Source organism: Geotrypetes seraphini, chromosome 13, assembly GCF_902459505.1.
Source record: "Geotrypetes seraphini chromosome 13, aGeoSer1.1, whole genome shotgun sequence".
In the NCBI taxonomy this organism is placed as follows: domain Eukaryota; kingdom Metazoa; phylum Chordata; class Amphibia; order Gymnophiona; family Dermophiidae; genus Geotrypetes; species Geotrypetes seraphini.
This window is the reverse complement of record NC_047096.1, coordinates 50397727-50425472: the sequence shown is the minus strand read 5'-3', so window position 1 is coordinate 50425472 and position 27746 is coordinate 50397727. Positions and strand designations below refer to the sequence as shown.

Below are 27746 nucleotides of genomic sequence, written 5' to 3'. Positions count from 1 at the left end.
TTGAAGGATGTGGCTGAGCTGGTCGGCCAGGGAGTTCTGTTCGCCCTGGATATAGACCGCTTTGAGATAAAGATTGTGGGCTGTGGCCCAGGTCCAAATTCGGAGGGCCTCCTGACAAAGGAGACGAGATCCGGTGCCGCCTTGCTTGTTGATGTAGTACATGGCGACCTGGTTGTCCGTGCACAGGAGAAGAACCTGAGGATAGAGAAGGTGCTGGAAGGCCTTGAGAGCATAAAACATGGCTCTGAGTTCCAGGAAATTGATGTGATGTTGACGCTCCTGAGGGGTCCAGAGTCCCTGGGTGCGTAGATCCCCTATGTGAGCTCCCCATGCATAGGGGGAGGCATCTGTGGTGATGATCATGGAATGAGGGGGTGGATGAAAAAGGAGGCCCCTGGAAAGATTTGAGGAGTTCAACCACCATTGAAGAGATCGCTGAAGAGACGATGTCACAGAGATGGGATGAGAAAGAGGATCCCTGGTCTGTGACCATTGGTTGGCGAGGGTCCATTGCGGTATCCTCAGATGGAGTCGCGCCTCAGACTGTCGAGGCCATGTGACCCAGAAGAATCATCATCTGGCGAGCAGGGATGGATGGTTGGAGGAGCACCTGTCGACAGAGGTGAAGCAGTGTCTGGTGCCGGTCGGCAGGAAGGAACGCTCTCATGAAGTTGGTATCGAGAAGTGCTCTGATGAACTGAAGGCGCTGTGTGGGAAGCAGATGCGACTTGGGATAATTGATCTCGAACCCCAAGAGATGGAGGAAAGAGATGGTGTGGTGAGTGGATTGGGTTGTTGCTTTCACCAACCAATCGTCCAAGTAGGGGAACACTTGTAGGTTGTGGGACCTGAGACAGGCCGCTACCACAATCAGGCACTTGGTGAACACCCTGGGAGATGATGCGAGACCAAAGGGTAGCACTTTGTACTGATAGTGGTGATTCAGTATCTGGAATCGGAGGTAGCGACGTGAAGCCTGATGGATTGGGATGTGAGTGTAGGCCTCCTTGAGGTCCAGGGAACATAGCCAGTCGTGTTGAGACAGAAGAGGATAAAGTGTGGCAAGTGAGAGCATCCTGAACTTTTCCTTGACCAAACACTTGTTGAGGTTCCTGAGGTCGAGGATAGGACGAAGATCCCCTGTTTTCTTGGGTACCAAGAAGTAGCGGGAGTAAAATCCCTGACCTCTTTGGTCTGGTGGAACTTCTTCGATGGCATTGAGAAGGAGGAGGGATTGGACCTCCCTGAGGAGGAGTGGAGTTTGGGAGGAGTGAGAAGCTTCATCTTCTTCTCTTTCTCGTACACAGGGTAGCTTCACATCAACCCCACAACTCACCCTGAGGAACAGATTCCAGATCTTACAGGAAGGAACGGCTGACGAGAATCAGGAAGAAGCCCATCACACGACTCCAGTTCCTGGGACATCTGATCGACATCCCCAAAGGAAGCGCAGAGTAATAGTCATAGGGGACTCCATGTTGAGGGGCACCGAGGGACCAATATGCAGACCAGATATGCAGTCGAGGGAGGTCTGCTGTCTGCCTGGAGCCAGAATACGAGATGTGACAGCCTGTCTAGATAGGCTTCTCAGGCCCAAGGACCACTTCCCAATGCTGCTCATCCACGTCGGAACGAATGATACTGCCAAGAACACTCTAGAGGGCATAGCTAGAGACTTCGGAGCTCTGGGGGAGAGGCTGAAGCAGACAGGAGCACAGGTAGTATTCTCTTCAATTCTTCCTGTTAGGGGCAAGGGAAGAGACAGGGACGAACGTATTCTGAAGACAAATGAGTGGCTACAACGATGGTGCTGGGAAATGAACTTCGGATTCCTGAATCACGGGGAGGCACTACAGGGACTCCAGGGATCAGACGGACTCCACCTGACCAACAGAGGTAAGAACGTCTTCGGACACCGAGTAGCCCGCCTGCTTCGAAGGGCTTTAAACTAGGTAAGTTGGGGGAGGGTACCCATTTATATACCGGAGCAGTAAGTAACAATCCTGATAAGGTGAACCAAAACTCCACTTCTAAGTCAGAGGTAAGTACCCTTGCTGCAAAAGATTCGCTAGGAGACACTCTAATTCAGATGGGTAACTCTCTAAAGGAGTTTAGACACAAAGAGTGGAGAGCTATGTATGTAAATGCACACAGCCTAGGGAATAAATTTCTAGAACTAGAAACAGAAATAGTAAATGCAGACCTAGATGTGGTAGCAATATCCGAAACATGGTTCACTGACTCTCATGGGTGGGATATAACTATACCAGGATATAACCTGCTTCGCCAAGATAGAGAGGGTAAGTTGGGAGGTGGGGTAGCACTTTACATCAAAGAGAACATCAAGACAACTAGGATCACAGATGTCAAGTACACTGGGGAATCCATCTGGGTAAACCTGGCCAGAGGCGGAGAAAAATGCCTATACCTCGGTGTGGTATACAGACCTCCAAGACAATCTGAGGACAAAGACACAGAATTAATTGAAGACATTGAGAATATCACCTTACGGGGGGACGTTGTCCTGTTAGGGGACTTCAACATGCCTGATGTAGACTGGAACACATTCTCAGCAACAACTTGTAGTAGCAAGAGGATATTAACATCCATGAAGGGAGTACAGCTCAAACAAATGGTACTAGAGCCCACTAGGGCCCAGGCCATCCTGGACCTGATACTTACGAACGGGGAAAGCGTCACGGAAGTCTCGGTGGGAGAAACGCTGGCAACCAGTGACCATAACATGGTATGGTTCAACCTTAGAAAGGGCTTCCCTAGATCACAAACAAAAACGAAGGTACTCAATTTCCGGGGCACTGACTTCGCAAGCATGGGCGATTTCGTCCATCAGACGCTACAGGCTCAAGAAACAACTTACGAAGTGGAAGCTATGTGGTCAACACTGAAAAGGACACTACACGAAGCAACTATCCGCTACATAAAATCGGTAAATAAACAACAAAGAAGGAAGAAACCCCGTTGGTTCACTGATGAGGTCTCACACCTAGTCAAGGACAAGAAAAAAGCATTTCTTTCATACAAACGCACCGGGGAGAAAGAAGCTAACATTGAATACAAAACAAGGTCTGCGGCGGTAAAAACAGCAGTCAGGGAGGCCAAACTTCGAGTGGAAGAAACTCTAGCAAAGAACATTAAGAAAGGGGACAAATCCTTCTTCAGGTATATTAGTGACAGGCAGAAGAACACAAACGGGATAGTACGTCTTAGAACAGCAGATGGGATTTATGTGGAAACAGATTCCGAAAAAGCCAAACTACTGAACGATTACTTCTGCTCAGTCTTTACCAGCGAGGCACCTGGACACGGGCCACAGCTGGAAGCAAAGCCAAGCAAGGAAGACCCATTTCAGAATTTTGGGTTCTCACCAGCTGATGTTTACAGCGAACTGTCAAGACTCAAGGTGAGCAAAGCCATGGGACCAGACAAATTGCACCCACGAGTACTCAGGGAGCTGTGCGATGTCCTGGCGGAACCATTAACCATGCTCTTCAATCTCTCCCTAAGTACAGGGAGAGTCCCCCTGGACTGGAAAACAGCTAACGTCGTTCCTCTGCACAAAAAGGGTTGCAGAGCGGAGGCTGCAAATTACAGACCAGTGAGTCTCACATCAATAGTGTGTAAACTCATGGAAACATTACTTAAATGTAAATTAGACACGATTTTGGATGAGGGGAATCTAAGGGATCCTAGTCAACATGGATTCACTAGGGGTAGGTCATGCCAATCCAATCTTATCAGCTTCTTTGATTGGGTAACAGGAAAGCTGGACTCGGGAGAGTCTCTGGACATAGTGTACTTAGATTTCAGTAAAGCTTTCGACAGCGTCCCACACCGTAGACTATTAAACAAGATGAAATCTATGGGGTTAGGTGAGACACTAATTGCATGGGTCAAAGATTGGCTGAGTGGAAGACGTCAGAGGGTGGTGGTCAACGGCACCCTCTCTGAGACATCGGAGGTGACCAGCGGAGTGCCACAAGGCTCGGTCCTGGGTCCACTCCTTTTTAACATATTCATAAGAGACTTGACCCAAGGGCTTCAGGGTAAAGTAACTCTATTCGCTGATGACGCCAAACTATGTAATATAGTAAGTGAAAGCAATCTGCAGGATAGTATGACGCAGGATCTGCTTACATTGGAAAACTGGTCCTCGACATGGCAGCTGGGCTTCAACGCTAAGAAATGTAAGGTTATGCATCTCGGTAGCAGAAATCCATGCAAACCTTACACCTTAAATGGAGAAACACTAGCTAGGACTTCAGAAGAAAGAGACTTGGGAGTAATCATCAGTGCAGACATGAAGGCCGCCAAACAAGTAGAGAAGGCCTCATCCAAAGCAAGGCAACTTATGGGATGTATCAATAGAAGCTTCGTTAGCCGCAAATCTGAAGTCATAATGCCACTGTACAGAACCATGGTGAGACCTCATCTGGAGTACTGTGTGCAATTCTGGAGGCCACATTACCGTAAAGACGTGCTTAGAGTTGAGTCGGTTCAGCGGATGGCCACTAGGATGATCTCGGGGCTCAAGGGTCTCTCGTACGAAGAAAGACTAAACAAATTGCAGCTCTACACTCTAGAGGAGCGCAGGGAGAGGGGGGACATGATTGAGACATTTAAATACATCACGGGACGTGTCGAGGTGGAAGAAGACATCTTCTTTCTCAGGGGACCCTCGGTCACAAGGGGGCATCCATTCAAACTCAGAGGAGGGAAATTCGATAGTGACATAAGGAAGTATTTCTTCACAGAAAGGGTTGTAGATCACTGGAACAAGCTTCCAGAGCAGGTGATCAAGGCCACCAGCGTTATTGACTTTAAGAATAAATGGGATGCCCTAGTAGGATCCTTACGAGGGTCGAGTTAAGGAACTAGGTCATTAGTACTCAGACTTAATGGGGTGGGTCAGTAGAGTGGGCAGACTTGATGGGCTATAGCCCTTTTCTGCCGTCATCTTTCTATGTTTCTATGTTTCTATGGTCTGCAGGAAGAGTCTGGAACCTTAGTGAGTATCCGTGACGGATGATGTTTAGAACCCACAGGTCTGAGGTGATGGCCTCCCAGCGTTGTAGAAAGATGGTGAGGCGGCCCCCGATAGGTTGAGGCAGAGGCAGCGAGGGTTGTAGATTGGCTATGCCCTGGAGAAAGGAGTCAAAAGGGCTGAGGAGGCTTAGTTTGAGGGAGAGGCTTGGCCGTCTGGTGAGATTGCGAGCGAGCCTGAGAGTGTTGTTGTTGTTGTTGGCGAGGCCGACGAGATTGCTGCTGAGGAGGATTAAGTGGCCTAGCAGAAAAACGACGTTGGTAGAAGGACTGAGGTCTGTACGGTCGTGTTGGCGGAGTCTTCTTCTTAGGCTTAATGAGGGTGTCCCATCTCGTCTCATGAGCCGAAAGTTTTTGTGTCGTGGTATCCAGAGACTCCCCAAAAAGTTCATCACCAAGACAGGGCGCGTTGGCAAGGCGGTCTTGGTGGTTCACATCAAGGTCAGATACCCTCAGCCAGGCAAGGCGTCGCATGGCCACTGCCAGAGCAGAGGCTCGGGAGGAGAGCTCGAAAGAGTCATAGATTGAGCGTACCATGAATTTCCTAAGCTGAAGGAGGGTGGAAATTTGTTGCTGAAACAATGGAACCTTGCGTTCAGGGATATACTTTTGCAGAGCAGAAAGTTGTTGTACCAGATATTTCATGTAAAAAGAAAAATGAAATGAGTAATTGTTGGCTCTGCTAGCCAGCATGGCATTCTGGTACAGGCGCTTTCCAAATTTGTCCATTGTTTTACCCTCTCTGCCAGGAGGGGTGGAGGCATAGACACTGGAACCATGAGATTTTTTGAGAGTGGATTCTACCAGGAGGCTCTCATGTGGCAACTGGGGTTTATCAAATCCTGGGATAGGGATGACCCGGTATAAACTGTCCAGTTTCTTAGGGGCACATGGAACAGTAAGGGGATTCTCCAAATTTTTATAAAACGTCTCCCGTAGAATATCATGGACGGGTAGTTTGAGAAACTCCTTGGGGGGTTGATCGCAGTCCAAGGCTTCTAGAAAGGCCTGGGAATTCTTGGAGTCGGACTCAAGTGGGATGGAGAGAGCCCCAGACATCTCCCGAAGGAATTTCGTAAATGAGGACTGCTCGGGTTTGGAGGTGGATTCAGCCATGGAGGGTTCCTCATCAGTGGAAGAGGCATCCTCCTCGGTACCGAGTGGGGATTGCTCCCATAAGTCAGGGTCCCTGATGGCCGGCTCAGCATGGCGGGTTTTAGAAAGGGACTTGCCAGATCTCATGGATACGGTGCCGGGAGATGAAGACCGGTGCCGATCTCTGTCCCGGGAGGAGTGGTGCCGATCCCGGTCCCGAGACGATCGATGTCGATCCTGGGGCCGGGAGGGGTCCTCCGCCGCGCAGGTCTGGAGTGTAGGCTATGCAGATAAGACCGGCATCGAAGTGTTCATCGGTACCGAGGGGGTGGCCACTGGCGTAGTGGTGCGAGGCTCGGGCCGGACCGGTACCGGAAGGAGTGGTGCCAGCATGGTTGGAAGCAGTTCCTGAAGCTGGTGCTGTAGCTGTTCCTGCAATTTGGTCTGGAGGATGGCCGAGATACGGTCCTCCAATGGGGGCACCGGTACCGTTTTACTTTTCTTCGGTACCATAGGTGCCGCTCTACGCTCCGGTGATGAGGAGGCCGATGAAGAGGCACTCACCGTTATCGGAGCGGAGCGCTTACGGGACTTGCGGGACGTCGGAAGGACCGGTGTCACCGCGGTGGCTGGAGGGCGCTCGAGGGAAGTGGAAGGCTTCTTAGCCGGCTTACCTGGCGCTATCGACCCCGCAGAAGGATCAGGTGGTGTCGATGTTGACGGTGCCGATTTCGGCGGTGCCGTCGACGTCGGGATCGGATCCATAGCAGAACCGGTGCCGAAGAGGAGATTCTGCTGGATTTGTCTATTTTTAAGTGTGCGTTTTTGGAGAGTCGCGCAGCGGGTGCAGGTGTCAGCCCGATGTTCCGGACCCAAGCACTGTAGGCACCAGTTGTGTGGGTCCGAAAGGGAAATCGGGCGTGCACACCGCTGGCACTTCTTAAAACCCGGCTGAGGGGGCATGAAGGGAAATACGGCCTCCGCGAAATCAAAGCCAGAGGCTTGTATGATGGCAACAGGCCCCGCCGGGGCCGGTTGAAAAATAAAGGAAAAAAGAAAGTTTTTTTTTTTTTTTTACCAATTAGAAAGAAAACAGAAAACCGAAGGGAAAAAGTAGAAAAAAATCAGAAATAACGCGAGCGGGAAGGCAAAAAAGGAGTGTTCAACAGCCGTTGAAACCACATGCGTCTTCTTCGCTCCGCGGAAACGAAGAAACTGGAGACCACGCACTCCTCCGTCGGGCGGGAAGGCACTCGCGCATGCGCGGTGCGGCCAACTAGAACTTTCTAGTTAAAAAGGTCCGTACCGGGGCTCCGTCGGTGACGTCACCCATACGTTAAGAATATGCTGCCTGCTTGTCCTGGGATAAAAGGATATTTTTGAAATACATTTGAGTCCACCAGTCATTTTAGGACATTTCCATTCTTTGTTTTGCAAAGATGAGAGCCAATGCATTTTCCATCATGGGCCCTAGAATATGGTTTGCTTTGCTATTTATGCCTTGTTTCCAATACGGGACAGTTTAAGAAATAATTGAAGACTCATTTATTTTGCTTAGCCTACCCATTGTCATAAAGGGCTCCTTTTACGAAGGCGCGTTAGGGCCTTAATGCGCAGAATAGTACATGCTAAAATGCCCCGCACGCTAGCCACTACTACCCCCTCTTGAGTGGGCGGTAGTTTTTTTGCTAGCGCGTGCTAATCTGGTGCGTGCACTAAAAACGCTAGCGCACCTTCGTAAAAGGACATCCTTTGGACAGAGAGACTCTGCTGTTTCTTTATAGTTTTATGTTTTGTTATGTTTTTAATATTAGTATGTAGAAATTGGTTATGAATGTTTCTATTACAATCCACGTGGAGGGGCATTTTTGATAGTACAGTGGTGCCTCGCATAACGGACGCCTCGCACAGCGAACGCTGCGCACAACGAACTTTATGTCTTGATCCGTACAACGAACTTCGTTTCACACAACGAAGTCGCCCGAGCTGCATCCTTCCGCGCAGGCACTGCTTAACTGCCCTCTCTCCGCCTGGCTCCCTCTTGCCCCCCCGACTCCCCGACACGATCGGGGCAAGAGGGAGCTCAAGCCCTCTTGCCCCCCGACTCCCCGACACGATCGGGGCAAAAGGGAGCCCAAGCCCTCTTGCCCCGCCGATTCCCCAACTCCCCGACAATATCGGGCCAGGAGGGAGCCCAAGTCCTCCTGGCCACGGCGACCCCCTAACCCCACCCTGCACTACATTACGGGCAGGAGGGATCCCAGGCCCTCCTGCCCTCGACGCAAACCCCCCTCCCCCCAACGACCGCCCCCCCCAAGAACCTCCGACCGCCCTCCCAGCCGACCCACGACCCCCCTGGCCGACCCCCACGACACCCCCAACCCCCTTCCCCGTACCTTTCTGTAGTTGGCCGGACAGACGGGAGCCAAACCCGCCTGTCCGGCAGGCAGCCATCGACGGAATGAGGCCAGATTGGCCCATCCGTCCCAAAGCTCCGCCTACTGGTGGGGCCTAAGGCGCCTGGGCCAATCAGAATAGGCCCGGGAGCCTTAGGTCCCTCCTGGGGGCGGGGCCTGAGGCACATGGGCCCAACCCGACCATGTGCCTCAGGCCCTGCCCCCAGGAGGGACCTAAGGCTCCCGGGCCTATTCTGATTGGTCCAGGCGCCTTAGGCCCCACCAGTAGGCGGAGCTTTGGGACGGATGGGCCAATCCGGCCTCATTCCGTCGATGGCTGCCTGCCGGACAGGCGGGTTTGGCTCCCGTCTGTCCGGCCAACTACAGAAAGGTACGGGGAAGGGGGATGGGGGTGTCGTGGGGGTCGGCCAGGGGGGTCGCGGGTCGGCTGGGAGGGCGGTCGGAGGTTCTTGGGGGGGGCGGTCGTTGGGGGGAGGGGGGTTTGCGTCGAGGGCAGGAGGGCCTGGGATCCCTCCTGCCCGTAATGTAGTGCAGGGTGGGGTTAGGGGGTCGCCGTGGCCAGGAGGACTTGGGCTCCCTCCTGGCCCGATATTGTCGGGGAGTTGGGGAATCGGCGGGGCAAGAGGGCTTTGGCTCCCTTTTGCCCCGATCGTGTCGGGGAGTCGGGGGGCAAGAGGGCTTGAGCTCCCTCTTGCCCCGATCGTGTCGGGGGGGCAAGAGGGCTTGAGCTCCCTCTTGCCCCGATCGTGTCGGGGGTGCCAGGGACCACACGGAGTCACCCACCGTACCACCCGATTCGGGTAAGCGCAGGTATCGGTGGGTGGCTTATTTGCGGGGGGGTGCCTTATTTTACATTTTTTTCTAAAAAGGGGGGGCTGTCTTATTTGATGGCCCTGCCTTATCGGGGAAACACGGTAGAAAAAAAAATAAAAATGAACAGTTAAGTCCCAGTTTTTGCCGCTGAGACTCTGCCCTCTCTCACTGTAAAATTAGACTCTACTTAGTCTGTCTTTAAATTTAAAAAATGTGTGTTGTTTTAAAAAACAATTATGTTTTTAGATGTATCTAAATAAAAATAATAACCAAAAATTTATCTTTTTTTATGTCATCTTAGCATATTTTATGCTGCAGAACGAATTATTTTTTTTTACATGTATTCTTATGGGAAAACGCGTTTCACATAACGAACGTTTCACATAACAAACTTGCTCCTGGAACCAATTAAGTTCGTTGTGTGAGGCACCACTGTACATCTAAGTCTGAATTTGGACATTTGGGAAAATTCAGTAGTGAAAATGTCTATTTTGAAAACAGCAAGATGTCTTTTTTTTTTTCTTTTTTAATAACCTATCTAGACATTTTGGCACTTAATATGTCTATCTTTTTTGGTCATTTTCGACTACAAAGATGTCCAAATGAAAAGCTACTGGGATGTCCAGGCAGTCAGCATTCTTAGCAGGCTGGCCCCACAAGCATCTGAGTAGAGCAGAGGGGCACTAGGGGGTACTATAGTAAATGTCACAATTAAAAGTCCCAGGTGCACGTTACTATAACCTGCTTTTATTGTATGGTGAGCCCTCTAAAACCCACCCAAAATTTACTGTACCCACAATAGCCATTATGTCTGCAGGTGTCATCTTTATGTAGGTACAGTAAGTTTTGGGTGAGTTTTGGAGGCCTTACGATACAATAGAAGCAGGTTATAGTGATGTTAACCTGGGAATTTTAAATGTGACATTCACTGCAGTACCCCCTATAATGCCCCTCTACTCTGATCTGCTCAGCTGTCTATATGACCATCTGAAGCTGTAAAAGAGGCTGGAATGTACTGGTGTGTGTAGAGGGTTCTTCACATCTTTGGGTGCTGGGAGGGGGTTGGTGATCACTGGGGAGTAAAGGGGGGGGGGGGGTCATTTCTTAATCTCTTATTCATTTTTAAAACATGTTTAGCTCCAAATGTCTAAATGATACCTTGGACATTTTGTTAAAGATTGATTATCTCTGCAGACCATCCAAGTCCTAAGCCCGTCCAAAACACACCTGTAACACATCCCCTTACGATTTAGATGCACTAGAGACAAAACAACCAAAAAGACGTCTGGAATGTCAGTTCCAAAAATGACCACATGGATGTTTTGACTAGTAAGTGTGTGGCGCAGTGGTTAAAAGCTACAACTTCAGCACCCCGAGGTTGTGGGTTCTAACCCACGCTACTCCTTGCGACCCTGGGCAAGTCACTTAATTGCCCCAAGCACATTAGATAAATTGTGAGCCCACTGGGACAGACAGGGAAAAATGCTTGAATACCCGAATAAATTCATGTAAACTGTTCTGAGCTCCTCTGGGAGAACAGTACAGAAAATCAAATAAATAAATAAGATGTTCAAGAGCCAGTTTATGCAGTGTTTTGGACATCTATCTTTTTTTTGAAAATGAGCCCCATAGTATTTAGGCAGAATATGCATTTCTAAAACACCGTACCTTAAGAAGGATATGGCAATACTTGAGAGGGTCCAGAGGAGAGCGACACGAATGATTAAGGGCATGGAAAACCTTTCATACACTGAAAGATTGGAGAGGCTGGAGCTCTTCTCCCTGGAAAAGCGGAGACTCAGAGGAGACATGATAGAGACCTACAAGATCATGAAGGGCATAGAGAAAGTCGAGAGAGATAGATTCTTCAAATTTTCAAAACATATAAGAACAAGAGGGCATTCGGAAAAATTGGAAGGGGATAGATTCAAAACAAATGCTAGGAAGTTTTTCTTTACTCAGCGGGTGGTGGACACCTGGAATGCGCTTCCAGAGGACGTAATAGGACAGAGTACGGTACTGGAGTTCAAGAAAGGATTGGACAATTTCCTGCTGAAGGAAGGGATAGAGGGGTATAGATAGGGGGCTACTGCGCAGGTCCTGGACCTGTTGGGCCGCTGCGTGAGCGGACTGCTGGGCACGATGGACCTTGGGTCTGACTCAGTGGAGGCATCGCTTATGTTCTTATGTAAATATAAATAGAGAAAGGGAGGGAAAGTGATAGAGAATAAATAATTTAAATCTTAGAGAGAACATCTAAACAAAGAGGAAGCTGGGCCTAAGAAAGGGAATTGAGCAACTTTTTTTCTACAGTTTTCAGGTTCAGTGGGTTCCATCGTAGTGATCGCATAACCAGTTGGGTTATCAGCCTATCTGCACAGAAATGCATGAAACAGGTTTGTATAGATTGGATTTGCAATGTATGCAAATATATCTTCCGATGAAAACAAAAACTGTGGATACAGATGTTCTGGAGATAATTTATTAAACACGGACATATAAAACCATGAAAATTCAATTAAAAAAGTACAATGATAAAAAATACTGTGATAAAAATCCAACCGTATTTTTTATCATTGTACTTTTTTAATTGAATTTTCATGGTTTTATGTGTCAGTGTTTAATAAATTATCTCCAGAACATCTGTATCCAATTATCTCCAGAACATCTGTATCCACAGTTTTTGGTTTTGTTTGCATCGGTGGATTGTTTTCACTGTGGATCATTGGGTCTTCCCATTTTTCTTTGTTGTGCAAATATATCTTCTACATGTTCATTATAAATACGCTACAAACATGATTGGCTGTGGGGTCACAAAGACCAGTTTGCAAATCCCAAGCCTGGGTCATGGAGTTATTATTTATTTACATAAATCTATACCAGTCCATTTTTACAACTCTACTTTACATTGCAACATACATAAGAAAACATAAAACAGTACAATCATGTATCGCAATAAAAATGCATGATAAACCAAGATAATCTATAAAATAATTTACAATGCAGTAACAAAATAAAGAAAGAAGCCTCAACCTACTGTATTTGCAAAAGTTTTAAAAATCAACCTCTTGTCATATTTGATGAATAACCCTCAATACCAAAGCCAAACAAATGGATAATCAGTGTAACATAATCAGCATAGTGAAGACATGATCAACACATCGTAAATTACTTATAATCTCTGCCATTATATTTCAAACAAGCTGCAATGACTTGATTGAAATGTCAGGCAAACTTAAGTATATCAAATTACAATAATCAAAATATTTTGACAAGCACAAAAGACTTGAATTTGGAGTACAGTACCTGAAGGGGATTAAGCCTTGAAACCGCCAGAAGCGAAACATGAATTGGTGTTGGCACATTATCCTCTAAAAGGTACAAAAACTGTTTTCTACGAAATGTGCAGATAAGTGATTTTATTTTTTTTAATGGTCAAATGAAGATTATGGAAGTTCAAGAACAAAGGAGTCTCATTTTAAAAATTATATTCATCTCCCCCCCCCCTTTTACGAAGGCAGGTTAGGCTTTTTATCGCCAGCTGCAGCAGTATTAATTCCGACACTCATATAATTCCTCACAGAATGACAATTAATATTTCCTCCCTGGTTTTATATTTGCGGTATATCAAATAAATTGAACTTGAACTTGTGAATATTTATCCTAGAGTCTTTGAGCAAAAGAGACAAATATTTATACAATAACAAAAAACTACAGACAGAGGCAAAAAACAGTAAAAAAATAAATCAGTATTACACACTTGCAGTGTTTTTCTGTTTCTTCAGTAACACACTGCAGGTTAACTGTTAAGGCAGTAGATAATACAGATTAGAGAATGATACAGGGACAAATTTTTCCCTGTCCTCACAGGAACTCAATTTCCCCATCAGTGAGTTTTGGCACTGTCCCTTGCCCATTCTTGTAAGCTCTTCCTCAACCACACCCTCAAGCCGCACAAGCCTCAAACGCATGATTTTAAAGCTTCTGCAGATGAGGACAGAGCTTGCAGGAATGGACCAGGGATAGGAAAAGAACTTGCCGGGACGGGACGGGAAAATGAGTTCCCGTGGAGATGAGGAAAAATTTGTCCCCATGTCATTCTCTAATACAGATCACTTAATACCACTTTTGTGGCATGCACTTAGCACATGGTAAATGTATTGTGTCTGCATTTGTCATATTGTTTTACCATGAGTTGTCCATATTATGTTTTGCCATGTCATCTTTTACCATTCTATCACTGGCTTTTATCAAACCATGTTAGAGCTTTTTACCGCAGCCCGGTGAGGTAAATGCACAAACGCTCATAGGAACTGAATGAGCATCAGAGCATTTACTTCACTGGCCTGCGGTAAAAAGCTTTACTGCGGTTTGATAAAAGGAGCCCTAAGTTTGCAATCACTTCACTTAAATACACTTTCCCCCTCTTTTACTAAGGCGCACTAGCCAATTTAGCATGCGCTAAACGCTAACGCGTCCATAGAATATAATGGACACGTTAGCATTTAGCATGCGCTAAATCGGCTAGCACGCCTTATTAAAAGGACCCCTTTATTATGCATGCAAACCTGTAACCCATTCTGAGCTCCTCTGGGAGGATGGGATATAAAACCAAATTAATTAATTAATTAACTGCAAAGGTCAGATATTGAAAATGCTCCTAACATTTAAACAGAAGTTTAACTTTACTATGTGGCTACTGCAAACCTTTACTGCGTCTTAGTAAAATGGCCCCATTGTCACTTTCAATGCAGGCGCCTTTCACTTGCTCATTTTCAAGAAAAAAAATTACACTTAGATTTTCTTGGGAAAATTGTACATAGTACAGATATTATTGCATTGTGTATTTTAGAAAATTGTCTCTTATTATCATTGTTGATTATTATTGTAGATTATTGGTTAGTGGGTTTTTTGTTTTGTTTTTTAATAGCATTTCTTTCTATTCCATTGACTGAAATACATCCAGACTAAGCTTTTATTTATTTTAAACTATTTTGGGTTACTTCGCAAAAGCCAAAAGTCAGAGGACAGGAAGGGATACAACTGTCTGGTTTGAATCATACCTGGCAAAGATAAAAATGGATGTCTCTCCAATTATATGATGGGCAACGCATGAAATGGATCAAAAGACTTCAAAGGGTAAAAGGGAGAGTGGCTGCAGCAGCAGTGCTGGCACACAGAAGCCAGGGAGTCACCTTGAACTTTCCGACAGTAAAAATTCCAAAATTAATATCCGCTTTGAACCGGAGAGGTTAATGTGCACATTTGTAGATGAGGCAAAGAGATTAGGCTGGGTCTCTTTTAGTGTTTGATCATATTCAGGCGTGCCCCAAAAGCAGCCATATGCCCAGCACCTGATCAAGTCTATTTATAAGCTCTGACGAGAGAGAATTTATAGCTAGACATCTAATTTTTTTAATCTCCATGAAAATTAAAAACACACTTTTTTTATTCTTAGCATCTCATCTTACTGGCAAAGTTTCTTAAAGACTCCGCTCAGATTCCCTTCCTTTTCTCTTTGAGATTCCAGTTGATTAAGTCTATATAGAGCCCCATTTTCTAGTAGGGCACAGGGATTTTTTAGGCATCTTGAGGGCACAACAGTATCACATGCTCCTGGGTTGTTTTCTGGTCTAGGGCAGAAGAAACAGTCTTTCAAAACCTTAGATTTGTGAAATGAAACACAGCCAGCCCCAAAGGAGTGTATTGTTCAAAAATAAATTATTTAATGATGATACTTGAATGCAAAAAAATGGTCTAATATGCAATGCACTTAATTCCAGTATATGCAAAGGTCCATATTACTTTGAATATTTGAGATCAGAATTCATACATTCAGGTCAGGACATGCACAATTCTAGCGGTATATTTTAAAAGGCTCTGTAAAACATAGAGCCTTGTGTAAAACACCTTTAAGACATGCAGAAATGCACATATATTTGATGGCACACTCACATCAGGAACAACATTTTACAAATATTTGTGTGTGGGCAAAGGAAAGCGATTAGTCGCTCCTATGCTGGTTCCAATATCAAATGGCTGCTATTTTGATGGCAGGGCCAGAAGTGAGGGGGTACTCACCGGTGGATCCGGGAGAGGGGGGCTCTCTGATCACTGGGGGAAGGAGAAAAAAAGACTGGCCACGGAGAGGGGGGGAAGGGAGGCTCTGTCTGGTTGCAGGAGGAGAGAGTGGGTGCTGTTCAGGGGCAGGGCCAGGTCGGTCTCCGATTCAGCTTTGGTTTTAGCCAAAACCGAGCCATGAATTTCAGCTACAGATTTGGTTTGGGCTGAAACAGAAAAACCTGGTGTCAGGCAGCCTGTAGTCAAGTATCCCCTCAATCAAATCACAAACAAAAAGACCTACTTTCAATCATGTAAAAAAACAAAAAACGATCCTTCCTCAACTGCAACCCCCAACTGGTGCCATTCATGGAGAAAACAACCCCAATCCTTCCTGACTACAAGTCCCACCATAATATCACAAGGTCCTCTCCACTTCAGGCTGCCACCATTCTCTAAAGCAGGGGTAGGGAACTCCGGTCCTCGAGAGCCGTATTCCAGTCGGGTTTTCAGGATTTCCCCAATGAATATGCATGAGATCTATTTGCATGCACTGCTTTCAATGCATATTCATTGGGGAAATCCTGAAAACCCGACTGGAATACGGCTCTCGAGGACCGGAGTTCCCTACCCCTGCTCTAAAGAAAGGTTTCCTTTCACTGCCAGCTGTTCTCTGCACTAACACTATAGTAAGCTCTAAAACAGCAACTTTAAATGCTAGTCTAAACTCTAAAACAGCTTTTATTTGAAAATCAAAATAAGCAGAGTAAAATAAAATATAGACACTGAGATTATCTATTTAACGTTAAGTTTACTTTTTCAAAGCTCAGGTACATGTGCATCCTTGAGCTTCTTCCCAGAGTGGACAGTTGTTTTCAAACCCTGTAACAGAAACAAGCATCACCATTATATATTTTACTATGTTGATCACCATTTCATCTTCCTTCCTTCATCTATGTCTGTTTTCTATTATGATAATTCGGAGGTACTGCAGCTAGATTGTGAGCCCATTGGGACAGAGAGGGAAATTACTTAAAGTGCCTGATTACCGTAGATCTTTGGCTATTGTATAAGTCTAGTTTTTATTTGTTTTCTTTGAAGCCAGTGTGATGATTTAGCAGGATATAAACTCTGCATTAACCCCCCTCGTTTACCAACGCATAGTGCGGGTTTTAGCGCCAGCAGCGGCAGTAACTGCTCCAGTGCTCATAGAATTCTTATGAGCGTCAGAGCAGTTCGGAAAAGAGGGGGTAAATTAAATATGAAAAAATTTGCATATTATAACTCTATTGCCGAGAACCTAGGTTATGAAACCGAGGGAGCAATAATAATAATGGGCCCTAACTTCTGAAATTATTAGCATGAATATTGACAATACCTTTTAGGCAATTAATAGACAGTTCTGTAAAGTAAGTATTCACGTTTATACACGCATTAAAAGTGTAAATGTTTAGAATATCAGGCTAAATGCTATTTTGCAACTACCTACTTAACCCACATAGAACCAGATTTTATATATGGCACTTTAAGTTGTTTGCGAAAACTTGGGAACACACCCAATTTGTGCATGCAACTTAATTGATTAACGAACCAATCAGCACTGATATTTGGCCACTAACAAACAATTATCAGCACTAATTGCCTACGTAGCATCTAAGCTACAACCATGCACCCCCAACCACTCTCTCCGCTCTGACTCAGAAAGACAGCTCAGCATCCCCCCAGGAAGATCACTCAAAATGGAAACAGCAGGCACACGCTCCTACAGCCACTTTCTTCCACGACTATGGAACCATTTACCTACCAAGATCAGGTCACTGGACTCACTGAAGAGCAGTGAAGACCTTCCTCTTCTGCTAAGACACCCAGTGGACAGACTCCCTTTGTATACTCCTGTCTGTACCCCTCGTGTCCTTCTGACATTGTGATTTTCTTTTTGTAACCTGCTCTGAGCTTTTGAGAGGACAGGATAAAAATTTAAATAAATAAATTAGAATTTACACACATAACTTTCTATAAAGTGGTGCACAACTTTCTATAAAGTGGTGCATGTAAATTATAGTGCATGGAAATGCTGCCCAATTCACGATTTGAATCGATTCACCGATTCACTTCAGGTGAATTAATTTTAATCGATTTAAAAACAAAAATAATTGGCCTCCTGATTCGGTGACTGACCCTTCCCCCTCGCTTCCTAAAGCAGGAGTGGCAGCACTGCCTCTTGCTGGCTGGAAGTTGCTGCTCCTGCTTTAGAGGGTGAGGGTCAGTTGGGAAGTGATGGTGTCCGGCTTCCCCCCTGGCCTACCGCTGGTGTCCATTTACCTAATTCCGGCAGCGGAGCAGCCTGCAGAGAGGATTGCTGGTACTTTAGCGATCCTTGCAGGTTGCCATCGGCCTCCGGAGCTGTTTCCTCTGCCGCTATCCTGCCTCTGATATCAGAGGAGGGGCGGGACAGCGGCAGAGGGAAGACAGCTCCGAAAGCCTATGACAACTTGCATCGATCACTAAAGTACCAGCGATCCTCTCTGCAGGCTGTTCCGCTGCTGGAATTAGGTAAATGGATGGAGGGGGGACATGCAGGCCTTCCGGGGGGGGGGGAGGGGGGGCAGTCCTTCGGAGAGGAGTGCAGTCCTTCAGGGGGACAGGTCTTCATGGGGGACAGGCAGGCCTTCAGAGGTGGGGGGACAGGCCTTCAGGGGGGACAGGCCTTCTAGGGGGTGGTACAGGCCTTCAAGAGGGTACAGGCCTTCAGGGCTGGCGGTGCAGTCATTCAGGTGTGTGGTCCAGGCCTTCAGGGGGGACAGGCAGGCCTTCAGGGGTGGGGTACAGGCCTTCAGTGGGAATGGTGCAGGCCTTTGGGGAAGGGGAGCCCTGGTGTAGAAGTACACGGAGGGAGGGAGGGAAGGAGGGGTTCAAAGTGACGTGTATATGTCGGACTTTGGGGGGAAGAAATAATGGGTCTAAAAACAGAGGAGAGGGAGAGAGATGTGGACAATGGGATTTAGAGAGGGAAGGAACAGAAAGGGAGAGAAGTTGGACACAAGGGATGATGTGGAGGGGGATAGAGATACTGGATATGAAGGTAGTTGGGAAGAGAAAGGGAGAGATTGTGGATCCTGGGGTGGTGGGAAGGAGGGAGAGATGCTGGATGAAAGGGTAGTTGAGAAAAGGTGGATCTGGGGATGAAGAAGGAAAAAAGAAAAGATGCCAGACCTCCGGGGGAGGGAAGGAAAACAGAAGGGGAGGACAGAGATAGAAGATGGATGGTTAGCACGGAGAAAGAAGAAAGAAGGAGACCCTGGTAAGCAAGTTATCAGAAGACAACCAGAGCCTGGGACCAACAAGATCTGAATAATGACCAGAAAACAAAAGGTAGATAAAATAATTTTATTTTTTATTTTGTGATTACAATATGTCAGATTTGAAATGTGTATCCTGCCAGAGGTGGTGTTAGACCTCAAACATGAGCTAGGATTTAACAGAGAGAGGAAAAGTCTTTTTTGTTTGTTTATTTTGTTTACACCACAGCGCCAGTGTTGGTAGGAAAGGGAAAATGGGGTGAAGAGGCTATAAAAGGGGTGAGGAGGCTTTAAAATAAACCCACCAGGATGTTTGAAAATAGAATCGAATAAAAAAATCAATTCAATAGGCTGAATCGAATCAAATCAAAATTTTTTTTCCTGAATCGGACAGCACTAATGCATGGATCTTAAAAGGGGGCATGGCCAAGAGAGAAGCATGGGGGCTATTGCATTCCTAAAAGTTAGGCACACTGTTATAGAATATGCCTGATCTGCGAACAACTTAGGCACATGCATTTAGACTTACCCCCTCTTTTACTAATTGCTCCTTTTACTAAGCTGCGATAGCGTCTTTAGCGCATGCGGTATTTTAGCGCGCGCTAAACCCACGCTACGTGGCTAGAACTAACGCCAGCTCAATGCTGAGGTTAAGGTCTAGCGTATGCGGCAATTCAGCGTGTGCTAAGCGTGCGCTAAAACCGCTATCGCAGCTTAGTAAAAGGAGCCCTGAGGTGCGCTAACCGATTAGCGTTAGCATTAAGCACACGCTAAATCAGTTTGCATGCACTAATTGGGGAGCGCACCTTAGTAAAAGAGGGGGTTAGTTTTCATTGGCCTAAATGTCTGTGCCTAAATGTTAGTCATGCGGTCGGGCACTTATTGAGATTCTATAAACGACACCTAACTCCTTTTTGGCACCAGTTTTTTGGGGCAATATATATAGAATTTACACCATAGTGTATATTTGCTAAGGAGTGAACATAGGATCCATTGTAGATTACTAGCATGCCCTGGAATTGATATGGCTAACATCTAGGCAACCACATTTAAGCCAGCCAGATACGCATGAAACTTAGAGCATTTTGTGAGAGTACCCAAGAAAGGAACTTGGGGGGTAATGGTGGACATGACAATGAAGCCGACGGCACAGTGCGCAGCGGCCGCTAAGAAGGCAAACAGAATGCTAGGCATAATCAAGAAGGGTATTACAACCAGAACGAAAAAAGTTATCCTGCCATTGTATCGGGCGATGGTGCGTCCACATCTGGAGTACTGCATCCAATATTGGTCACCGTACCTTAAGAAGGACATGGCGTTACTCGAGAGGGTTCAGAGGGAGAGACACATCTGATAAAAGGGATGGAAAACCTTTCATACGCTGAGAGATTGGAGAAACTGGGTCTCTTTTCCCTGGAGAAGAGGAGACTTAGAGGGTCACTACTCGGGCTGGAGGAAGGTCACGAGCAGAGTTCCGCAGGGGTCTGTACTGGGACCGCTGCTGTTTAATGTATTTATTAATGACCTGGAAACAGGGATGAAATGTGAAGTTATAAAATTTACGGATGACACTAAACTCTGTAGAAGGGTTAGAACTACGGAAGAGTGTGAAGACCTACAAAGGGACCTAAACAAACTGGAGGAGTGGGCAAATAAATGGCAGATGAACTTCAATGTAGGGAAATGTAAAGTCATGCATATAGGGAGAAAGAACCCAATGTTCAGCTACCAAATGGGGGGATTAGTATTAGAGGGAAGTAACCTTGAAAGAGATTTGGGTGTACTGGTGGATTCAACAATGAAGTCAATGGCACAATGTGCAGCAACCGCGAAGAAGGCAAACAGAATGTTGGGTATTATTAAGAAGGGTATTACGACCAGAACAAAATAAGTCATCCTGCCGTTGTACCGGGCAATGGTGCGCCCGCACCTGGAGTACTGTGTTCAGTATTGGTCACCGTACCTTAAGAAGGATATGGCAATACTTGAGAGGGTCCAGAGGAGAGCGACACGAATGATTAAGGGCATGGAAAACCTTTCATACACTGAAAGATTGGAGAGGCTGGGGCTCTTCTCCCTGGAAAAGCGGAGACTCAGAGGAGACATGATAGAGACCTACAAAATCATGAAGGGCATAGAGAAAGTAAAGAGGGACAGATTCTTCAAACTTTCAAATAATAAAAGAACAAGAGGGCATTCAGAAAAGTTGAAAGGGGACAGATTCAAAACGAATGCTAGAAAGTTCTTCTTTACCCAACGTGTGGTGGACACCTGGAATGCGCTTCCAGAGAGCGTAATAGGACAGAGTACGGTACTGGGGTTCAAGAAAGGATTGGACAAGTTCCTGCTGGAAAAGGGAATAGAGGAATATAGATAGAGGATTACTGCACAGGTCCTGGACCTATTGGGCCGCCGCATGAGCGGACTGCTGGGCCAATGGACCTCAGGTCTGACCAGCGGAGGCATTGCTTATGTTCTGCTTCTATGTAGATGCCTTGGTTTCATTATAAATAACACCAAATAAGTGTACAAGCCTACAGAACTGGGACTGAATATTCTTTATCTGCAGAGATCTGGCACTGCTAGTGTTTTGACTGAAGGCCTGCATCAGGGGTCTACAGAAATACACGAATGAATATAAATTAAAAACATGTACTGTATATAATTTAAAAAAAAATTTGTTAATAACATCATGTGAACCCATACATTTTAAATTATAAATCACAATTTAACATACATTTAAAATTATAAAACATGTACATTATTACAGTGCAATGATGTAATGACAGTACATCTTTATTCTATTAACCTGCTGGTTTTGAATAAGATACCACACTGAACACTCTAATTCTAATTTTAAATATTAGTTTGTGTACTTTATTTAATTAAACAATTCAATTCACTTTATTTGATACATTATTACATACATTTCACAAATTGATTATATACTTCACAATAATATTTAACCTTTTCATATAATAAATTGACATATCAATCATCATCATATCATCTATACTAATGAATTAGTTTAAGTGAATAATATTTATTATTTGAACCTTTCAACTGATAAATTAACATATTTATCCGTATTAAGTACACTTGTTCTGTAGGCTTGTACATTTATTTGCTTACATTTGTCTGTTTGTGGATCACTTTCTGTGTTGCCATAGTTTTCATTATAAAACATGCTCCCGCTGCATGACCTCAGGGTAGAGGTCTGCACGGGAACGGGGATCGTGGTAAAATTTGCAGGTCCCGCGGTAATCCCCCCCTAACCCACGGGACTCCCATGGGGACCCCCCTCTGGCCCACGGGACTCCCACGGGGATGGAAGGCTTTGGAAGCAGGGTTTGTCCATATAATATAATGGACACGTCAGCCTTAGTAAAAGAGGGGGTTTATAAGTTAATTACCTGAACAGAAAACAAAAAAAAGGGTTCCACCAAAGAGATTCCACAAGGAAGACAGCAACGCAAACACAAAAGAAACTGTGGAATTAATGATCCTGTCAGAAGTAATTGCTGCTTTTAATGGGGATGGGCGGGAATGGAGGTAATTCCTTGCGGGGATGGGTGGGGACGGAGAGGATCCTGACAGAGAAGGGTGGGGATGGAGAGGACTCGGGTGGGGACGGACAGGATTCTGGTGGGGATGGGTGGGATTTCTGTCCCCGCGCAACTCTCTACCTCAGGGCATCTAAACTGAGGTACCAGTTATAGAATTGTCTCCTTACTCCCAGATTCTGTATAGGTGGGCCAAATTTAGGCACTCAGTTTTTGGCATGGATCACAGATCTTCCTGCAAAATAATTAGTTAAATTGGTACTAAAAATCAATAGCTAGTGTTAACAAGCACTTAATGGGCAGTAATTAGGAGTAGTAATAATTAGAGTGAATGCTCCTTAATATAACCACCCAACAAATGCATTCAGGTACACATTAATATATGAAGAGCCAACAAGCAATTTACTGTTATTAGTTAACAAGTGGATAAAAGACGTTGGATTGAACAAACAAATCCTCCGGACCCGGCAGCTTCAAATATAACAATTTAAAGGTGCAGACACATCCTCGGTCATAAAAACTCCACTGTTTTAGTCATTCTTTTGTTTGAGTTAAAAAACTAACAACGATATAGAGCATATTACAAATCTTCCACTCTTATAAATATCTTCGTAGTCAAAAAAACTCAAAACAAAAAATAGTAAAGAACTTATCTGCTGCAAAGGTCTTCAATATATGGTGTGTGCAGAGTCTAAAGATAGTAAAGAGTCCGGATCAATCTCCTACAGACCCCTCTCAGCCAACTCCCGACAGGGCCCCTGTTTCGCTATAATTACCTTTGTCAGGGGAATAAGCTGTAACAATAAGAAACCAAATATCACAAAAAACAAATATAAAAAGCAGAAAGAACAAAAAAACAAAACCTAAAAACACAGCATGCCTATAGCTTGAACCTAACGCTTCAAAAATTCTGCCTCCAAAAATGGCCGCATGGCGTACCGGAAATAGGCTTCAGTAACGTCAAAAAACGTGATGACATAATAAATAGACCTGAAACGTGATGACATAATAGCTAGACCCAAGACAACTGATTTTATCTTTCTTTCTTTAGTTTATTACTTTATCCAGCTTATAAAGAATGCTGTCGTTTCAATAGAGCTGACTAGGAAAAAGCATTCCATTCGATATTTAAATTGAGTCTTATCAGAGCACAGGTATTCAGATCAAAGATCCAGCGCTACTCCCGCTGTCTCAGTAAAATTTTGAAATTCCTACCACGAACTGGCGGGGGTGGTGGTTCTATTATCCAGCACTTCAGGTCAGTAAAAGCTTGTTGCAGAGTCAGACAATGTTCCACTAAGGGTGCTTCTAGAAGTCTGCATGATAGGCAAGATTTGTGTTCTGTCATATTTGTCCAATATATAATTTCCTGCAAGGACATTGAATTGCATATATAATACCCATGGAGTCACATGTGGTATTATACCTAAGTGAATAACTTTTATTGTCTTTCGGATTGACAAACACAGCACCCTCTTGTGTAATTGAACAAATGTGACAGTGACCACACTTAACTCAAACAAAAGAATGACTAAAATAGTGGAGTTTTTATGACCGAGGATGTGTCTGCACCTTTAAATTGCTATATTTGAAGCTGCCGGGTCCAGAGGATTTGTTTGTTCAATCCAACTTGACGCTGAGGTCTTTTCTCCACTTGTTATCTAATAACAGTAAATTGCTTGCTGGCTTTTCATATATTGATGTATACCTGAATGCATTTGTTGGGCAGTACCGTATTTTCACGCAGATAACGCGCACCCGTGTAAAACGCGCACACGGGTATAGCGCGCAGAAACCACGATTTTATGTACAAAAACTTTTGTATACCGCGCTCACGGGTATACCGCGCATGCTGCCCGACTGTCCTTTCGCCCGCCCCGACTCTCCTCTGGCCACCCCGACTCTCCTTTCGCCCTCCCCGACTCTCCGTGCGCTGTCCGGGTTGGGCCCATGTGCCTCAGGCCATGCCCCCAGGTGGGACCTAAGGCTCCAGGGCCTATTCTGATTGGCCCACGCGCCTTAGGCCCCACCAGTAGGCGGAGCTTTGGGACGGATGGGCCAATCCGGCCTCATTCCGTCGTTGGCTGCCTGCCGGACAGGCGGGTTTGGCTCCCGTCTGTCTGGCCAACTACCAAAGGTACGGGGAAGGGGGTGGGGGTGTCGTGGGGGTCGGCCAGGGGGGTCGCGGGTCGGCTGGGGGGGCGGTCGGAGGTTCTTGGGGGGGGCGGTCGTTGGAGGGAGGGGGGGTTTGCGTCGAGGGCAGGAGGGCCTGGGATCCCTCCAGCCCGTAATGTAGTGCGGGGTGGGGGTAGGGGGTCGCCGTGGCCAGGAGGGTTTGGGCTCCCTCCTGGCCCGATATTGTCGGGGAGTTGGGGAGTCGGCCGGGCAAGAGGGCTTGGGCTCCCTCTTGCTCCGATCGTGGATGCGGGTGCAGGTGGGAGCGCGTGCGAGCGGTCGTTCGGGGTGGGGGTGCGAGCGGTCCTGCTGGGGGGGGTGAATCGGGCGTCGGGCGGGATGGGAACTATGTAAAAAAAATTTTGTATACCGCGCTCACACGTATAACGCGCGAGGGGTATGCACGGTAGGTAAAAACGCGTATAACGCGCGTGAAAATACGGTAATTAGGAGTTACACATGGATCTTCCCTATACCCTATTCTATAACATGGACACCTAAATTTCAAAAGGCCTGATACTGAACCACAGGAGGCAGCCTGACTGCCTCCCATGATCAGTGTCGATCCCGGATATTTAATGCCAGAGTTGCCAGCATTGAATATCCGGGGCAAAGGTTGGCAGCTCGTACTTCGCTGGCCAAGTCTTAGCTGCCCAGCTGATAAAAATTGGCAGTGCCCAGCTATGTTGGAGAGATATCATTCAACTCCAAAGGGGCATGTCCATAGGCGGGGCATGGATGAGTCAGGAGCACTTCCAGGATTTAGCCATACCTGCATTTCCAAGTTTAACTGCTTTCAGTTGGATGCGAGGATTTATACCAGCTTTGGACTCATGCCCCAAGTTAGGCACAAAATGCTTGCTAAGTCAGTATTCTATAAAGGCTGTTCTGCACAGAGCGCTCTTTACAGAATATTAGCTTAGCACGTATCATCCCAGTGCCTAACCTTGAGCACTATTTATTGAATCAATTTCATAATGCTCTAAGTACTATTTCACATCATTTAGGTCTGTTGAAATGTAAAAATGTAGTGTATCAGAATGCCTTACCTTGAGGTAGGGGTTAAGAATTTGATAAGAGTTAAGTATACCTGTAACACCAAAAATTGATATCTCTTTATAAGCATCTCCATCAGATTTACTTCCATGACAGCAGGAGCATTAATTTATTTATTTATTCAAGATTTACTATACTGCTTTGACTGTCAAGCAGAACTCAGAGGTTTACAAACTAATAAAAACATGCAAGAAAGGAACTCCATTTTTCATGGGAATGAAAAACAATCATATCAGATGCAGAGTGCAAAGGAGAGTTTCACAGGAGGAATGAAGAGTTCTTTCTGAAATATACAGTGCTAGCTGTTCTCTTAAATATTGTGGACCATCCTCTCTCCTGTCCCAGTGGCAGCGGAGCAGCATTGTGGAGGACAGAAGGGGTGGGGCTGGAGCAGGGATAGTGACATAGCCAGGTCTGATATATTGGTGAAGCTCGAGGATAATGTGACTGTTGACTCTACCACTAGTTGTCCTCTCGTTTGCTTGTGCTGCTGCCACTGCCTGGATGGCTGTGACTTCAAAGTGAAGGGGCCACAGTCCACCCAGGTCCATTTGTGCCTACAGCTTTGCCAGGAGCTTACATATCAGGTTATCAATTGGATCCTGATTTACCAGATAGGGTTGATCCAGTCCTGGTTTACCCTACTGCATGCAGGTTTCGTAATTCTGATTTTCCTATTGTATTCCCTGAAAAAGAGTACATGTTCCTGAATGCAGTGGATAAACCCAGGACTGGATCAACCCTGTTGGGTGAATCTGGAGCTAGCTGACAATCTTCCTAGAAATGAAGGGCAGGAAAGAACCCCCGTCCATCTTCCCGTTTTCTGTTCTTGTCCATTCTTTCTTTATGAAGGGACACATTGCCCCAGGCCTATGCTGCAGGGACTTGGAACTCATCTATCTACAGAGGGAAGAAGGGATCCAACTGGAACTCCAGTAAGATGAGAAGGGGAGAGAGCACACACATTGCCACAGCATAATGGTTAAAGCTACAGCCTCAGCACTCTGAAGTTCAGGGGTCAAACCCATGCTGCTCCTTGTGACCCTGAGCAAGTCACTTAATCCTCCCCATTGCTCCAGGTTCATTAGATAGATTGTGAGCCCAGTGGGACAGACAAGGAAAAATGCTTTAGTACCTGTATAAATTCATGTAAAGCAGCCCTGGGGGAACAGTATAGAAATCTGAATGAATAAATAAATAAAAATTATTTGTGGTGAGGGAAAAGTGGTGGATGCTGAAAGGGGCTGAGGGGAGAAGCAGATGAATTATTGGTGGTAAAAGAGGGGGGTCAGTGCTTGGGGGAGCTGTATGAATGGTGCTAAATGTTAGAAGAGGTGAGAAGAGTTATGAATGTTTTATCCCATGTTTAAAATGGCAATGGCAGTGCATTTTAGTTGGGGTCATTGCCTTCAGGGTAACTCCCACTGAAACACTGAAGGCTTCTGTTTTACATCTGTTTTTACTTCACTTGAAGTCTTATGGGTCAGTGACTATGGCTAGAAACTTTATCTCCCTCTAATAGGTCACAACAGAATCATGTGAGGGCACTGATTAAATATTGACGACCTCAGCCTTCTCTTTTCCAGCCACCCTCTGCTCTGAATATATCTTCCCTACTGAAGGTTAGTGACCGCTGCCAGGCCCAAACCACAGGCTTTTTTCAATACTGAACTGCCATTGTTCTCATTGTCATGAGGTCATGACTTGTGCCCAATGGCTTGCTTGAATTGACCTGCACAGAAATGTTAAACAGGCTCGAGTGGTAAAGAGAATGGAGTAAGATAGAAGCTTTATATTTCACCCTCACAGGACATCCAGTCAAGTCTTTTGTGTCTCTTTTTTTAAAAAAACTTTATTTAGTTTTTAATGCCTACAAAATGTGCAATACAATTTATATACAAATAATGATAATTAACCAAGCACTTATAATCAATCAGTATCTATACAAAAGATACAAATTCCCTCCCCCCATCCATCATTACCATCGGGAATAATACCAAAACAAAAGATATCTCCCCCCCCCCCCCCGCACCCAGCCCCATGGATGTATGGGTGGAAAACAATGGAAAATAAAGATATTCAGTAACCTGTCTCAACAACAAGTAAATTTATAATGGAGGTTTTGAACACCCCCCCCCCCAATTACCTTCCATATGGTATTTGTAAGAGTTAAATTCTGCTACAGAATTCCTTTTTACAAAAAAAAG

At 45.6% G+C, this 27746-nt stretch overlaps 1 long non-coding RNA gene across 2 annotated transcripts; it reads right to left on the bottom strand.

Moving 5' to 3' along the window:
- Nucleotides 1–13938: 13938 nt before the first annotated feature.
- On the bottom strand, nucleotides 13939–23227 carry LOC117347841. 2 transcript variants are annotated; one of them, XR_004536854.1, is made up of 5 exons: nucleotides 23085–23227; nucleotides 17251–17399; nucleotides 16262–16328; nucleotides 15468–15673; nucleotides 13939–15019 (listed from the first exon to the last, which is right to left on the bottom strand). It is a non-coding gene; the product is annotated as an uncharacterized LOC117347841 (long non-coding RNA). The 2 variants fall into 2 exon arrangements; XR_004536853.1 differs by lacking the exon at nucleotides 13939–15019 and having other exon boundaries at nucleotides 15108–15673.
- Between the last annotated feature and the right edge of the window lie 4519 nt (nucleotides 23228–27746).